Source organism: Cydia fagiglandana, chromosome 4 (assembly GCF_963556715.1).
Source record: "Cydia fagiglandana chromosome 4, ilCydFagi1.1, whole genome shotgun sequence".
NCBI classification, from domain to species: Eukaryota; Metazoa; Arthropoda; class Insecta; order Lepidoptera; family Tortricidae; genus Cydia; species Cydia fagiglandana.
Genome location: NC_085935.1, coordinates 21095143 through 21113830, shown reverse-complemented (window position 1 = coordinate 21113830; position 18688 = coordinate 21095143). Strand labels below are relative to the sequence as shown.

The 18688-nt window shown below is 38.4% G+C and overlaps 1 protein-coding gene across 3 annotated transcripts in view; it reads left to right on the top strand.

Annotated features, from left to right (window-relative positions):
- The first annotated feature begins 2074 nt into the window (after window positions 1-2074).
- LOC134664038 (uncharacterized) overlaps window positions 2075-18688 on the top strand; it is a 39523-nt gene continuing 22909 nt past the window's right edge. Inside the window, exons 1-2 of one of the 3 annotated variants that reach the window (XM_063520601.1) lie at window positions 2075-2169; window positions 2638-2962. The gene's annotated coding sequence lies outside the window, so the exon portion shown is untranslated. Of the gene's footprint in view, window positions 2963-18688 lie in introns of all 3 variants that reach the window. The other 2 variants (XM_063520602.1, XR_010098195.1) reach the window with 2 other exon arrangements.

Below are 18688 nucleotides of genomic sequence, written 5' to 3'. Positions count from 1 at the left end.
TCCCTCGATGGCAAAGACTGTTTGGGCGCGATTCGGATTTTGAAATAGACATCTATTAGATATCTTTTAGACATCACCATCAAGATACGATAACGATATGTTTAAGATTTAACCTGTCAAATTCGACATTTGCGCGATTCTGGAGATACTCTTGAACGATTTCCACAGGATATGAGTTAGAGATCCAATTCACATCTAATAGATATCTTACTCTATCTAACGTAAAAGTGACATTGTTTGCCCGAATTGCGCTGCAAAAGAGAACTAGATGATATCTAATCTATGACGTATCTAGAATGTATCTAGTACGTGTCGTCTCTTGTGAATATCTTGAAGTTCGAATACGGCAGTTTAACCCGGCTCCGCTACAGAAATGCGGCCTCGAAATCCTCGCAATGCCCAATTTTCCACTTATCAAACCATTAACCACCAATTTAGAATTTTATGCTTGCTCGGGTATTAATAAATAAGCACGAGGGGTTAAAAAACAACTTTGCCTCCTATTAAAAAAAAACTGTTTCAATGTAACGCTTTTAAAATCTCGGTTTTACGACTGCGTGATGACTGGTGCGTGTAGGTAAAGTAATGAAATTTAATTGCGTTAGACCCGTTAATGGCTTTAATTAACTATTTCAATGTTCTTACGGTTGTTATGCGAGATGGGGCATCACCGTTCAGCAATGGACGTTTGTATTGTAGTCGCTTAGCTATGATCGTTTGTACCTATAGATAAGGAAATTCACTACAATGAACGTGTGCAGTTTCATTCATCTATTATTTCACTTTCATGCAAGGGAAATCCCCGCATAATCGATTACCAATATTTCCGTTGTTTAAATTGAATACGTACAATAATGTTTATGTATTGAAAGTCGAAACCACTTCATGCGACCGACCGACCTTAGGCGGGGCCGGCGGGGGTCACTGGCCGAGTTATGATAATATTACTATATGTATAAAAATGATCTTGACACTCAAATCAGATTTTTATATGATGGTTGCACTGTCTGTCGTGGCATGCGTTACTCTTACATATGTAGGTAGCCGTAGGCCCGCCCGCTGTGCTTAACAAAACACTTTTACTATCTGTTATAAGTTAGTTTTTTTTTTAGCATTAGAAAGAACTCCACAGAAGCAAGCGTGCAGTTTTTATCAGGCTCTTTAATTGTTAGTAATTATTGAATTATCTAATGTAGCATGGTCAATACATATAATTTACTTCAAATTATTACCGCTAAAAGTGCTGGATTTGGAACCACAAGCTTACTTCTGCGAAGTTCTTTCTAATGCTAAAAAAACCGACTATAGGTACCTAGTTAAGCTCCAACTATGAAGCACACACCTGTGGGACGCTTCGGGTCCTCGATCCTACGCCGAGGTGTCTGCTGCTATGAAAGAGGATATTTGAATAGGAATTGTAAATCGTGTGGAACAATATTTACTTATATGGAAAAGAATACTAGTGTTACATGGATACAGTGAAGTGTAGTACTATTTGAGAGAAACGGAAGTACAGCCAGTTTAGACCCGGAGCAGCATTTAAACTTTGCAAGACTGGATCTAAATCCGATTTTATGTTCCGAGTTTATGGGCTCATCTTGTTATATATGTTAAGTCCTGAACTGGCAAATGCTTGACGTCAGCGTCGACAACGACACGTACTAGATCCATTCTAGATACGTTATAATTTAGATATCAACTAGTTCACTATTTCGTTACTTCACTCACTCTTACGTCAGGACACTTTTACGTTAGATAGAGTAAGATATCTATTAGATGTGAATTGGATCTCTAAGTCATATCCTGTGGAAATCGTTCAAGAGTATCCCCAGAATAACGCAAATGTCAAATTTGAAAGGTTAGATCTTAAACATATCGTTATCGTATCTTGGTGATGTCTAAAAGATGTCTATTTCAAAATCCGAACGGGCCCTTAGACTTTAACATCAAACCGAAGATCAAAGGAAATGTGGAAATTAACTTAACCTAGGGTCGCGAGATGCGCACAATCGTACAATCTCGCGATTGCGACACATTTGTTTCGTGCCAGCCAGTAGTGCCAGTATTTGTCGGAGCTGCGCGCGCGTGGACGTGTCGTAGTCGTCGTGAGTCACGCAGTAAACAACTATTAAATTTGTAGTCGTGCTCGTAAAGTGGCGGCAATGAACGGTACCTATGCGGTCTGCTCCGGTTTTTACGTTTAATCGTACTTTACGAGGTGTAGGTCATGTTATGCTGAATATTTTTTACCATGGGAAAACTTGTTGATTGGATTAAACTTAGCCATATCGCGCTTTTAGAATTGATCATGTAGTTAAAATTATTCAATATTTACCACACATTTAACTCGCAAAGTGTAGCTTAAAGTGGAAAACTGTATTTAATTAACCCAGATAAAATTCAAATTTAAATAGTCTGACAATTTATTTGGAACTTAAATAACTTTATTCAGTTATTAAAGTAAATATGTGGAGTGAAGTCAGAGGTAGCGGTTTTAAGGCTCTTAAATTTTCGTGAAAATCACCCTTACCGGATAATAATTTATAAAATCTGATAATAAATTGATGTTAATAATCACATAAAGAATCACGTGGAATATAAACAACAAAAGTGAATTTCTTTGAATTTCTATTACAGCTCTCTCGTGGGAACAGACAGCGAGATAATTAGCAATCTATGTGACCCTGAGTGATAAATAGCTTGTCAACCGAGAATATTATACATATAAACAAATAATAACAGTGAACTGATAATAATAGTGAACTGTAGAAATCGTGTTGTGTAACAAAAGGTGGAATACATTGACTCGTTATGCATATCCAACGATACTTGTGAATTTAAGTGAATTGTAAATCGTGTGGAACAATATTTACTTATATGGAAAAGAATACTAGTGTTACATGGATACAGTGAAGTGTAGTACTATTTGAGAGAAACGGAATTTGCAGAAAATTCTGCCACGGTAAGTCCAAACTAGATACGAATCATTTCATATTCACAGCACGTCAGAACATTTTCGTATTCGTACCACTTAAATTGATGGCACTTGGCAGTCCTCATCTGTAGCTTCACCAGAAACTTTCAGCCTAGCACAGTTAAACTGTGAAATGAAACTGTCGCATGCGGTATTAAAAAGCAAGAAAAGAGCGTAGATACTCCCATGCTAAATGCCGGCAACGCACTTACAATCTTTCTGCTGTTGCGGGTGTAGGACCATCGATTTGCCTGATCGCGTTTTGCCTCTTGTATAAACAAGCGTCATTCATTAGCCATTCATTGAATACAAACATAGCTTAGGTTATCAAAACAAAACAATTATAGCATTATAAAAACGATAGTAGATAAATAGATACGAGTAGGTACAGTCAAGGAATTTAAATTCCGACCCATTTCGTACTTTGTCACAGTGACAATCAATATGAAAGCCGCTAGAGACCTCATACGGTTGTCACTGTGACAAAGTACGAAATGGGTCGGAATTTAAATTCCTTGACTGTACTTACAATTGATATGATAAATATGAAGCATCAATAAGGCGCACCTACAAATCATTAAACACACATAGTGCATATTAGTAACAGGTTATTATCAGACAGTTTGTTATTCAGACATCGTAAATTTTATAGCATTTACGGTGCAGTGGAGTGGTGTTAACGGAATTGGTACTTATAGTTAATTGCAACTGAAATGGTAAAATAAGGTTAATATTTATTAACGTAATTAATTGTTTATACCAATCCCGTTAACACCACTCCGCTGCACCGAAAATGCTATAAAATTTACGATGTCTGATTATTATACATAAGTAAAACAATTAATGTATACGAGAACGTGCTAGAAAAAGTGGCGTTTTTGTCGGATTACGCACTAGGAAGGCGCCAGAGTTGGAAAATATATCTCACAGTCTAAATGGCCGTCAATCACGCCGACAGTAATTACAGTAGGTATTTACAGTAGGCAATATAACTAATTATATAAATAATATATATCAATTCAAAGACACGCTCCTCGTTACTCGTTTATATGGACCATTGAGTTATTATTAGTCATAGACAAAACATCCTCCAGACTGAGCATAGTCGCGCTACCCGTCTGCCACGCGAGCGGTAATTTTACTCCATGTTCGAGTCGAAAGTGTCTTTCGGCGCGATTCGAGAAATGAATTAGAGATGCACTAGATAAGAAATAGTAAAGATATGTGACGTTCCACGGCAAAGGGTACCATTGCCCCGACTGAATATTGTAGCGGCGTTAATAATAAGCGTAAGCGCCAGCCGCCATAAGGTACCTTTTGCCGTGGAACGTCACATATCTTTACTATTTCATATCTAGTGAATGTCTAACGGCGCGATATCTTAAAGTTCGAATCGCGCCGTTTGTGTAACGTCCGTGTCTTTGAACGGACCAATCACGGCACGGGACTTCGCTCACCCCGCCCCGCCTCCCGTCTCGTCCCGCGCACCCCCGCATTTTTGGCATCACCGGTTGCATGAAATATTTGCTCTGAACTCGGTCTAGAGGATTCCTAGTCTATGTTATTAGTATAGAGAAGCCATACTAAACAAAGAAATAGTCGCAATTCGCGAGGTTCCCGCTCCGCTTACGCAGTCTATAAAAAAATGTCTATTAGACAGGGCAATCGTGTGGGGTCCAAGGGGCGAGGAGGGGGTCGTGCGCACCCGAGCTGCATACTTCGCCATTGTTAGTATAGCTCGGTACCACTTACAGTGCTAGCATGTCTTATAGTAAGTCAAGTGTAAAGGGGCCCACTGATTAACAGTCCGCCGGACGGTATCGGCCTGTCAGTGGTACGGAACTGTCAAAATTTTGTTCTAATTGACAGGCCAATACCGTCCGGCGGACTGTTAATCAGTAGGGCCCCTAAGTTTTAGGCAGTTGTGTAAAAATCTGACAATACTGTGTTCATGTGCAGTGTCGGCATTTACCCAAACATCAAAGGCGTCGGTTCACTGTTACTTTTTACACTGTGCCGCTTCTGTGGTTTGTTGTCAAAACGCCAGCAACTCATGGCGCAAAATGCAAGTTATCTGTGCCGGTTCTATACGTTACCGTAAAACGGGGTGAGTAGGTTTCACGGGGAGAGTTAGGTTATGAATGGGGAGAGAAGGTTTGAGAGGGGGGTGAGAAGGGATTTTAAGGCTACTGCTACAAAAATAATGTATTCCAATTTAAAATGGGGCTATAGTAATACGCATAATAAAAAAAATATCGATCCAACAATCTTCCAAAATCACCTTTGTATGAAAAACCCTCTCACCCCAAATACGAGGCACTACGGGGTGAGGTGGGTTTCCCTCTTTATCGTCAAAGTTATGAAATGGAAAAACCCAAAATAAAATACAAACTAAAATACAAACGTCAGAACCACTTATTATAATATACACCATTCAGTTTTCACATGTAAAAATAAAATTTTATCGAGGTTTGAAAGTCAAATTTCACCCAACTCACCCCATTTTACGGTACTACTAATAAATATAATATTTCAATGCCACGACCTCACAAAAAGTTACAACCGTTTCTTTTGTGTCAACTATTTCTTGTTGCTATTTATTCTGTTCCATCAACTAGAATAAAATAGTAGCACACTTTGTTTAAATAATGTTTTTACAATGCTCTACCTTATAGTCTACTTACATGGATAGCATCACATGCAACGCCCATCATCGAAAGGGCTTATAACTACCAAAAAATAGATACTTACATGGCTAATTTAAATAGTAGTAATATTGTAGGTACTTACGGTCGAAAGTATTAATTTATGACCCATTTCGGACCTTGTCACAGTGACAATCAAGACAATCAAAACGAGGAGTACGTTTGTATGGAGAAATGACCACTCCTGTTGGCTCTTAAATATGAAACGATGTCGTCATGCCATCTAGCCGAGCATAGGCTAAAGGTGTGTGCGCCATCTATCCGAGAATGACTTTTTTTTATTTCCGAGGCACGTTTTTTTCTTAGACTTAATTCATCTTAGACGAAGTTACATATGTCTTTGCCCAAAAGTGTCTAACACATTGAAGCAAAGCTCATCTTTGTACTTGTAGTGTTGTAAATTATTAGTCTAATATTTAGTCTAATTGCAACCATTAATCAATATTTAGAATCTGACGTGTAGATATTAAACGTTCAATTGATCAATTTAAAGGCTATGAAATGAGATGCGCAGGCAAACATTTGCGCAGTGAACTTTGGAGCTATTGTATTGTACTACCGTAAAATGGGGTGAGTTGAGTGAAATTTGACTTTCAAACCTCGATAAAATTTTATTTTTTCATGTGAAAACTGAATGGTGGATATAATAAGTGGTTCAGACGTTTGTATTTTAGTTTGTAATTTATTTTGGGTAGTTCCATTTCATAACTTTGACGATAAAGAGGAAAACCCACCTCATCCCGTAGTGCCTCGTATTTGGGGTGAGAGGGTTTTTCATACAAAGGTGATTTTGGAAGATTGTTGGATCGATTTTTTTTTTATTATGCGTATTACTATAGCCCCATTTTAAATTGGAATACATTATTTTTGTAGCAGTAGCTCTAAAATCGCTTCTCACCCCCCTCTCAAACCTTCTCTCCCCATTCATAACCCAACTCTCCCCGCGAAACCTACTCACGGTACTGTTAATGTTGAATTCGGAATTAATATTTTAAGGCCGCGTTAGATGTTGCTTTAGACGGTCGGTATTGTTTTCAAGCTTCCGATATTACGACACAGTTACGAGTACATGCATCTTGTTCACGGTTAACTGAAGATAGATGTTGGGAGGTCGAAAACAATACAAAAGGGAATCACGGTCCATATCCCGGTCAAGTCTCCTCTTCTTCTTCAACCTAGCATTTTCCCGACCTAGGGTCAGGGTCCGCTTTCCTGCCCAATCTTCTCCACTTTGCCCGGTCTTCGGTACCCTCAGGTGTAAGATTGTCTCTTCCATGTCTGCTATCCCGGTCGAGTCTACTTAAATATATTTTCTTTTACAAATAACGTGAGAAAAGCTACGTAAGAAATGTTTATCAATAATAAAATATTTGTTGACATAAGATTTTTACCGTCCTTGTCAGACATATTTTAAACACACTTACTGCACTCTTCATAATTAGATCAAACGTGTGTATTTGCGCCGGCGACGAGCAAAACAAGTTACATCACGAATGTCACGAACACATTATTATTTGCAACGCTCAAGCGACTCACACACTGACTAACTAAGGAATCCTTTTGGTATTATGGTAACATTCCATTTCTAACCACAGCTGCACTACCGGTACTGAACGCGTCGCTGTTATTGTCAATTTCCATATTAAAATGAACAGTAAGTAATGCAGCTGTCGTTGGAAATGGACTGTCACCTTCAGCCAAATCATAGATTTTGATGGAAGTCATTTTTCCAAAGAAGATTTCTTCAACAAGAAATGTAAGTAAATATTCTTTATTAAATGCAGTTAAATACACATGAAAAACAGTTACAAGCTAGGTAACAGGCGGTCTTATCACTAAGAAGCGATTTCTTTCATGCTCACTCACTCAATGAATGAATATCATGCACTGTTGGTCGACTGATTATATCCATAACCGTTTATAACAAGAAATAACTATCGGAATTCGGAATAGGCCTCCGCATCGCTATCAGATTGCACTTCTATTTGTTTACACACACACTCGCGCACCCATGCACACACAGACACTTTGATAATGCGTTTTAATTATATTGAGCTTGGACACTGCCCACGAGTTTGTTTTATTTCGGGAGTGTTAAATTAAATGATTCTTTCCGTTTTCTATAATTTTAGCGCGTGACGCGCGCGTGGACATCCGGGATGTTAGGTCAGGGCAGTTTCTATTCAGGAAATTAAAATGAATGAATGAAAACATTTATTTTCAGGCAACTATTGGCCCATAGATAAATACCTTAAAACTAGCATACATATTAATACAAAATATATCTTAAAACTAAAAACACAATTATGGCTGCGATGCAGTTCGCAACCCCGCAGTGTCAGGGAGCCGGCCGCGGAACCGCCGGAACTTGACACCCTTCGGCCAAAACTCCTCCTTGGTGAAGGTCGCTAAATGTTCAGTCGGAACGCTCAGCACAAAAGAATTAAAATTCACACTGTGTCGAGATTCCAACTTCACGACCCTCAGGATGAATCCGGACTTGACTCGTACATACTTTACGATCTCCTCGACCTTCGTAAAATGAGTAAGTAATAGGTACCATTACAGGATGACTCACGCTGGACCGGTCTGGGGCTGGATTGGAGCTTCCGATGCTTCGTTTCCTATGCAAAGCACCACGTGATGACCGAACAGCCGTCATAGAAAATAACACGGCGGATGCCTCGGCCCGAGCACGGTACTCACGGCGCGATTCAGGAAATGAATTAGAGATTCACTTGGCGTTTACGCGATTGCGGCACTATGTGACGTAAGGGCCAGCCGCCATAAGGTACCTTTTGCCGTGGAACGTCACATATCTTTACTATTTCATATCTAGTGAATCTCGAATTCATTTCCCGAATCGCGCCGTCACGCTAGTTTCCCGTTCCGTTCTACATAATTTGAATCTTTATTTTGACAAATATAAATTACAATTACTTTGGCAAGGTTTGATGTTGATGTCTGGGCGGCTAAAGGATACATTATGTAGAAACAGTTAAAGCATGACACTAAAATCTTCATCAGTCACAAAACGAGACAATGTCCGGTGTCAAATGCAAAATGTATTCAAAAAGTGGCCTCCGCGGCTCGTCTCACTTCATTTAACATGGCCAGTTCGAAAAAAGCCTAACTTACTATGTATTCCTAAATGATTTTAGCTGTTTACGAATTACGGGTGCATTTACATTCTTTGCAAATCCCCGCCAGTGTGACGGTTGAGCTAGGTATAATTAGCTTACCCTCGTCTGACCTACACACACACACATGCACACACATTTGAAAATTCTTACTTATAGAATTAGAATTAGAATGAGCCTAGGACAAACACGTTTGCCGTATGCTAGTCCCACAAATCACCTCAAATCCATACTAATATTATAAAGGCGAAAGTGTGTCTGTCTGTCTATCTGTATTTCATTCATAATACTATCATTTATATTCTTCTGCTTTCATAAGTAATATATACAGATTTTTAAAAAGCGTTTTTTCAATTAAAAGACATGTCAAGATCGCTTACCTTTTTTTCTATTGCTAAAAAACGAACTATATGTGTCTTATGAGCGATATTAGAGTGACCGATTATTTTTGTTATATCTACATTTTGAACCTGAGGGTAGACCGCGAAAACAAAAATCTAAATTTCGTTAAGATTCCTACAGGGTAAAAAGTTAAAAACCTTCGGCCTACTAACACCATCCCTCTCACCCGGGGTAAGGCGGTTAAACCGTTAACCCAGTGTTAAATCGTAGGAACCTCGTAACCATGGTAACCAAGTGGCGCTTATTACGAGTAAATATACCACAACCCAGAACTTACTGCAGTCTCAATAATACATTCTGCCGTATTCGAACTTCAAGATATTCACATGAGACGACACGTACTGGATCCATTTTAGATACGTTATAGTTTAGATATCAACTAGTTCTCTTTTGCAACGCAATTCGGGCAACCAATGTCACTTTTACGTTAGATAGAGTAAGATATCTATTATTAGATGTGAATTGGATCTCTAAGTCATATCCGTGGAAATCGTTCAAGAGTATCTCCAGAATCGCGCAAATGTCTAATTTGACAGGTTAGATCTTAAACATATCGTTGTCGTATCTTGGTGATGTATAAAAGATATCTAATAGATGTCTATTTCAAAATCCGAATCGGGTCCTAAGTCTGCAATGTAAGTAAGTGGTCCTTCTCCATATATGTACAATAAGGCAAAGAAGTCGTCGACCGTATGAACTATACTCAGTGGCGGATTTGCAGTCTTTGCCGCCCTAGGCCCCAGGCCTTATAGCCGCCCCTTTCTCAGCATCACCCATCATATTGACTACATTTAGGTCAGGCAACGAAAAAGTATAGAGGGAAATGCTTGGGACACATTTTTAACTTAGTAACTTTATTTGGACTCTTTAGGAGGTGAACATATCAAAAGTCCCCTTGAGCGGGGGTAGGGGAGTTTGGTTTGAAGGTCACATTTTTCGGTTTTTCGCTTATTATATCTCAGAAACTACACGTCCTTGTGATATGATCATGGGAACATAGGTTTTGCGAAAAAAATAAGCAAATACTTACCTATTCATTTTAAGTGACAGTTTTACCAATAGCATTGACTTTTTTATTTATTTATTTCATTTCATTTCATTTATTTATTTATTTATAATGTAATATTAGCATTAACAGATAAACCTTACATGCTAACACATAGATTTCATTTATATTTACTTTTAATGTACTTACCTACAAAAACATTCAAAAAATCTAAATAAGAAACAAGAAAAATATTTTTTTGCTATACCTATAATCATATAATTTTTTTTCCTTCTTTTGACCTCCAGCGAATTCCTGAGAAGTTTAAAGGTCAAATTAGTAGGTATTTAGACCCAGAGTTTCGGAGATAAGGGGGGGAGGGGAATGGTCATTTTTTGCCTATTTTCTTGAATAACTGCTAAACTATTTATCCTAAAATTATAAAAAATATATATTTGAGATTCTTACAATGAGCTCTTTTGTTTGATAGGTAACACGATATAGTTTGAAAAACTTTAATTTTACATTTTCTCATTTACCCCCCAAATATAGCCTCCATATTTAAAATTCATTTATTTACGTTACGCGTCCATCTTTGGGTCTCAAACCAACATATTGTGTGCCAAATTTCAACTTAATTGGTCCAGTAGTTTCGGAGAAAATAGGCTGTGACAGACGGACAGCCAGACGCACGAGTGATTCTATAATGGTTCCGTTTTTTCCTTTTGAGGTACGGAACCCTAAAAACGGGGAACAAGGCGCGAAGGCGTCAACAATCTGCGAAATCGACGCCACACTCGCGTTCGCGGCTTCGCTCCGCGATTCGCGCACAAGTGTGGAGGGCCCTCAAGATATCAAAAAACTTGTAGCTTGTAGCAAATTTAACCAGCTTTCATTTGTATAATGATCATGTCATTAGAACGCATAGTTTTCGAGATATAAGCGAAAAACCGAAAAATGTGACCTTCAAACCCCTCTCCCCCCCGGCTCAAAGGCTACGGCCGGGGACTTTTGATATGTTCACCTCCTAGAGGTAGTCCAAATAAAGTTAGGTACGAAGTCAAAAATTGTGTTTCAAGCATTTCCCTCTACAGGTACCTTTTTTTAAGAATTCGTTGCTTGGCCTAATTTTGAGTTATTTTTTTGTTATCATCAGCGAATTTTTTGTCACAATTTGCCGCCCCTAATATTTTGCCGCCCTAGGCCCGGGCCTACTGTGCCTTATGGGAAATCCGCCACTGACTATACTAGTTTAAATTATTTAAATGTCATCGATTTCGACGCAAAAGCTCTTGTTTATACAGTCTCAGAGACAGGTGGCTATAGCAGTGGCGGCGCGTCAAACATATCAGTAGGCAAGCCGGGGCTAATATGGCTTACTATTTCCTTTACAACTCTGCTCAATCGTTCAAAACTAGGCAAGCCGGTGGGAATCGGCTTTTATGGACGCGCCGCCACTGGGCTATAGTGTCTTTGCGACCACAAAATGATATACACGAGGTCGAACCTAATTGAAAAATTTGTTATGGTTTTGAACCGGTTTTGTTATCATAAGATTTAATAAGAACTTGACGATCGTCTTGCTGATTGGCGCGCGTCTCACGCACAATAACTTGATTTTAACACATTTTTATTCAGATTCACTGCGTCACTAAAAGAATGTCTTTGTATGGTGCTTGAAATCTTGTAACTTATTAAACCACTTCCGGTGGTCATGTCATGATTGAGCTAAAATTTCGCATACTGTCTGTCTCGGACGCAGTCATCAGAAGGCAGCCAAAGGAAAAACATAAACACATTGAGTTTAAAAAGCTCATTTGATAGACATGCAAAAGAGAGAAAGTACAGTCCGCAATAAAAGTGTGTAGCAAAAAATATTTTTGACGGTTAATATTTGTTTAGATTCACTGTAAGCATATTTTCTTTCTATAGTACTTCAAATCTTGTAACTAAGAACCTGATTCAGTTAAAAATTGGAGTACCTACTACCGTAATTCCGGTGACAATGCAATAATATGCTAAAATGGAGGTGATCTGATGATGCAGCCGGCAGGTAGCCAAAGGAACTCCATGATGGAAATACATTGAGTTTAGACTCATTACAAAGGTCTCAAGCAGTACTCGATATACATGCAAATGAGAAGTGTCAGCAATAAAAGTGTGCGTCACAATTTTTTTTTGTCACTTAATTGTGCTTACACCAGTTAGCGATTTTCAAAGTCATATCAAAGTAGATCAAAATCGTAGCGCATTGTTAAATCTGAATGGGACTGAGGGTGTCATGTTCGAAACGGATCAAATGGCGACCAGTGAATGATAGGCATGCAACCGAATTGACCTTAATGGGGAGGTACCGTAAAATGGGGTGAGTAGTATGGTCAAAACTGAAATTCAAACCTCGATAACATTTTATTTTTACATATGAAAACTGGTGGTATAATAAGTGTTCCGGACGTGTGTATTTTAGTTTTTATTTTATTTTGGGTAGTTCCATTTCATAACTTTGACGATAAAGAGGAAAACCCACCTCACCCCGTAGCGCCTCGTATTTGGGGTGAGAGGGGTTTTCATATTAAAGGTGATTTTGAAAGATTGTTGGATCGTTTTTTTTTATTATGCGTATTACTATAGCTCCATTTTAAATTGGAATAAATTATTTTTGTAGCAGTAGCCTTAAAACCCCTTCTCAACCCCCCTCTCAAACCTTCTCTCCCCATTCATAATCCAGCTCTCCCCGCGAAACCTACTCACCCCGTTTTACGGTACTTATAAATTTCTCCCAATAGGTTGAGTTTCGGCAGCTAAAAAAAATACGTGTCTATTATTTTAGACTACTCTATAACATATATAGAGTCAGAGCAAGAAAAGTCTGCAACGGATTTGATAGCCCACGCAGTGCAAGTTTTATTTGTACGTCATGATTTCATAGAAGTTTGACGTTTAAAATAACACTTGTACTGCGTGGGCTATCAAATCCGCTGCAGACTTTTCTTAGTCTGACTTTAAAAATAAATCAAATCGGAGCTGGACAACTTTACTGTTTCCTTGTAAGTGGCAGTATACTCGTAAGGCCAAGTACGCAGTACGATTTTTTGTCATCCGATAATTTTGACGCAGAAATGCAACGTATGTGTTTATGTCAGTGCGCATACTTACATATACGACAAAAAAATATGTAATTTGAAAGTCGTGTCGCTAAAATTAAAAACGAAGTGCGCGCTTGGCCTAAAGCTCGCTTATGCGCTTGACCTTGAGTGTCTGTATTGAATAATTTCAGTTAGCGTGTTGTTTATGTGAATTATCGGTCAATTTGAAGCAGTCAGTGATTGGCCGTTATCGCGTGTGGTGTAGGTAAACACACGCCGGGCGCCGGGCCGGAGATTACACAAAGTGCGGTCTCACCGACGCGCCGAAAACCCAGAGCGGTGTTTAATTTTTTTTTAATACAGTTGCTCAAAAAGTGCTACTTTAGGTAGCTGTTTAGCGTGCGGAAAGTTGGTTATCTCGAACTAGTGCTTTTTACTTTTCCAATTTTTTTAAATTTATACTTGTTCCAATTCACGACTACTTATTGATGAGTGTTAATATTAGTTTCCTTTAAACGTCTAATCAGCATAAAAACCTACCGTTAATGTAAGAATACGAAAAATAATACATATTTCATATTTAATTACTTACCTCTTCATCATTATAACACGTTTATTTTTTAATATTCAATATTGAAAATTCCGTTCTTAATAAGTTGACTGAATGGAACGGAATAGCTGCCAAACGCCCATAGATATAATATACTTAAAGACGACGTCTAACCGAGCTGTCACTGTTACCACTTTTGTTTAGTGTACGATTAACAATGTTTTTCTTATTTTTTCGCAACTGTATTAAAAAACGTCGTTCGATACACGTGCGGAAATGTCATTCTTCACTCGTCCCGAGTCTTGCCACTCGCCTGCGGCTCGTGGCAAGATATCTCGGTACTCGTGAAGTAATGACATACCTTCCGCACTAGCATCGAAATGTACTATTACAGTACATATGGTGCTACTTTACCGCCCTAGTGCGGTAAGTATCACAATACGTGTCTATGTCGAAAAGGAGGGTGGGCAAATTGGCCTATATGACCAATAAGGACAACCAATATGTCACTGGATAGCTTATTCTAAGTTCTACTATGCTATACTACTTCTTTTACTATGGCAGATAGTCCCAAATCTGTGTCCCAAAACTGTGTCCCAAAAGTTATCACCAAAAGTAAGTTTAGACATAGCTGTATAGATTTTTTAGATACTAAGTTCCTGTGTCGCAGATCATTAAGGTTTTGTTATTGTGCATGATTTGGTGTCACGATATTTTAGTTATTTATTCGTTTTCTCATGTTTTTTTTTGTGTCATAATTTTTTTTAAACAGAGATTTGACAAGTCTTGCCATACAAAAAATGGAGTAGGTATATAAAAAAACCAATGGTATGTCGCTTATTCTTATGGTTTATAGGGCAGTGTGTCCATACAAATCTGCCCATCCACCTTTAAAGGGCCTTATGTACTGTAAAACGTTGTACAATACACGTGCGTAAAGGTAGTTCGCAACTCGTGTCGATTTAAAACACTCCCTTCGCCTTCGGTCGTGTTTCAATTTATCGCCACTCGTTGCGAATTTCCTACTTTTCCTACTTGTATCGTAATGTACGCAGTGCAAGTGATATTTTGAACGTCAAACTTCTATGAAATTATGACGTGTAAATAACACTTGCACTGCGTATGCTATCAAAGTCGTTGCAGACTTTTCTCTCTATCGATATATATTATCAAACGTTTACCGTGGTGCGTTCCAAAATTTATAACGAATTGAGAAATCCCATTTCCTCTCTATTATTATATTTTATATTTTACCTCTATTATTATATTTTACCAATCTCACGGTCATATATGTAAACAAGTAATCGTGCCAAAAGAACTGAGACAGCTGACATAATTCTTGGGACAAACAGGTGTTGCGCTTTTTTATTTAAATAAATATTATAAATATTGCGACAGCAGCGATAAACGAGAAACGCCACAATCAGTCTCTTTGATCAAAATCGCTAGAATTAGACCAAGAAAAGTCTGCAGCGATTTTGATAGCCCACGCAATGCACGTGTTATTTATACGTCATAATTTCATAGAAGTTTGGCTTGGGCTATTAAGTAGTACCCACGCTAAACAGGTCGAAAAACAGGTTTCATACAATTTTTTCAAAGCTTCAGCTAACTTTTATAAGAAAGTAAAATACGAAAGAAAATCTTACGGTTGGGCATAGCTATGATTATAATATGTACAGTCGCCATCAGATATATCGGAGCGGTCAAGGCGCTCAGAAATATCTGAACACGCCTCTATTGTCAAAGCGTTAGAGTTCGTGTTCAGATATTGTGAACACCTTGGCCGTTCCGATATATCTGATGGCGACTGTACATTAAATTGTGTACAAAATAACTATAAGGGGAGGAAAATGAGGACTATATTTGTATGGAGAATCGATCGTCCCCTATCCTCTTTGTCGTTATTAACATATCAAAACCAGCCGACCGGCGACCCTTATTAAATGCAAGGCAATCTGCCTAATATTGGATATATGAGAAAACCAATTCGCAAAAGTGGCAAGACGAGTATATTAAGGTGTGGTGTTGTGAGCACAGCGGTATTAGTTTTTGTTAGGTATGATAACATTGATAACACGAATAAGGGCACACCAGGGGGGTCGAATCAAGTGATAATCGTTGATAAAAACGATAATCAAAACTTAAATTATGTCTAGAAATGACTTCACTTGATTGCATCGACATAATATTTATATGTGCTTCAAGTCTTGAAATTTAGATATGAACCCCTTTCTAGAGTTAGACCAAAAGAAGTCTGCAACTATTCTGATGGTAGACGCAGTGTTATTTTTAACGTCACACTTCTATGAAATTATGACATATAAAATAACGCTTGCACTGCGTCAGGTATCAAAATCGTTGCAGACTTGTCTTGGGATAAGTATCTGGTTCAGTTGAAATTTGGAGTAAGTACTTTATTAATTCAGATGACAATGCAATAATATGCTAACATCGCGCTGAACTGATGGTGCAGTCGGAACGTCGGAAGGTAAGCAAAGGAACTCCTCGATGGAAAAACACAGAGACATCGAGTTTAGGCTCATTAAGAAGATTTCTAGAAGTATTTGATATATGTACATGGAAATGAGAAGAAGTACAGTCATAGTGTTTTTTTAACAGCAACTTGTTTACTTTTAGTTTGGCGTAAATATGTATTATCTTGGCTTCACCTTCAAAATTTGAATGGTCGATTTGCCCGTACTGACCTTACCCAGTGCCATTGTTTTTGACAAGTTGATTTACTAAAAATAACTACATGAGTACCTACAAATATTAATTATTACACCTATACTTGTAATACCGGTATTTAAATTTATCAGTGTGTGAGGTGTGCAGTAAAATGAATTGTATTTTTCTACTCGTCGACTTTAATGGTAGAATTACAACTACGTATAACAAACTGTAAGCAGTGGTGGCCGAGTGGATATGACGTCTGACTTTCAATCCGGAGGTCGCGGGTTCAAATCCTGTACGGATATGATGGTCGTTCTTGTCTACGTAACATCATGATAAAACGGTCTCCGTCACTTTCTATCCTACGGTGTTAAAAAGTGACAATTATTTGATCACGTGGATAAAGATGGATAAAGCCATCCATAATACGCCGGCTGGCTCGTACCAATGAGTTTTTCGGAACTTATGTACGAAATATCATTTGATATTTACCACTAGCTTTTCGGTGAAGGAAAAACATCGTGAGGAAACCTGCATACATCTGCGAAGAAATTCAAAGGTTTATGTGAAGTCCCTAATCCGCATTGGGCTAGCGTGGGGACTATAGCCCAAGCCCTCTCGCGCATGAGAGGAGGCCTGTGCTCAGCAGTGGGACGTATAAAGGCTGAAATGATGATGATGATGATGATGATGATAACAAACTGTAGGTACCTACATACTTTTCACTATGGGCTCCCGATTCAACTAATGACTTCTTACGAAACGCTTTAGTTAACTGTATTAATGTAGTTTTGTGGAGCATTGTATGTAACAATAAAGTTGTAACTTCTAGTATAATAAATAACTAAATAAATAAAAAACTGAAATGAAATCAATCAATCACACCGTCAAGAGAAATAAATTCAAGAGTAGTACAAAAGACATCAGAAGTGCGTTGATATCTTTTGGACTATATTTTTAAAGATCAAAAATTATAATTTCGATAATCCGTGCCACCAGCATGTGTATCCGTGGGATACGGCACGAATTCAAACCCATCCAACATTTCTTCGGTCTCAATGACGGTGCAGCCCTACCTAACCCGTCTATTCTGCACTAGCGCCATCTTTTTGCTCATTCTGTTTTTTTTTTATAATTTTACATTTTTGACGAATAAATTCTTGATCTCTTTAGATGTTAAATGACACAGTCTTCAACAGATGTACATTGAGTAATAAATGATCCTTAGTTTAAACGTGAACTATTTATCTAAACGGTAAATTGCGCCTATTCCACCTATCCCTACCGCGATATCCCCCCCAGTGGGGATATGTGGAATATTTTTCCATCTATTTCTACTAGTAGGGATACTTTTCCATCTATCCCTACTAATTGATACCAAATGGATTTTTTTCTGCATATCCCTACCATTTTCCCCCTGGTAGGGATAAATGGATTTTTATCCACCCGTACCTACTGTTTCCCCCTCTGGGGGGACAGGTGGAATTATTTCTATGTATACCCCATTGGTGGGGATAGGTGGATTTTTTTTCACTTATCCCTACAACCTCGCTATTTGGTAGGGATACATGGAAACTTTTCCAATCATCTTAACCTGATTGTAATTATGGTAGGGATACATGGAAACTTTTCCAATCATCTTAACCTGATGGTATTTCGGTAGGGATACATGGAAACTTTTCCAATCATCTTAACCTGATTGTATTTTGGTAGGGATACATGGAAACTTTTCCAATCATATTAACCTGATTGTATTTTAATAGGGATACATGGAAGTTTTCTCCAATCATCTTTACCTAATTACATTGGAAAGACTGGCCAAAAAAATTGTGACGAGGCTATCTGAACATATATATGAAAAGGTGCAGGGGCGGGTGGAATAAGTCCATATTATATCTCTACTAAAGGCCTGTGCAAACCGGCGGAGCGCAACGCAGACCACTTTAAATTTATCAATGTGTATTCTTCCCTATTTCATTCAGGTATAAATTTGAATGCTCTGAGACCGATCTCGGAGCATCACGGAGGATTGTTACTCCGCGGCATCGAGGAGCACGTTAATCCTTCTGGGTGATCTGCGCTGCGGCCCGCCGGGTTGCGCAGGCCTTAAACAGCTAGGTAGCAGGGCGAGTGGATGAAATTCCATCTATCCCTACCAAACAGCAAGGTG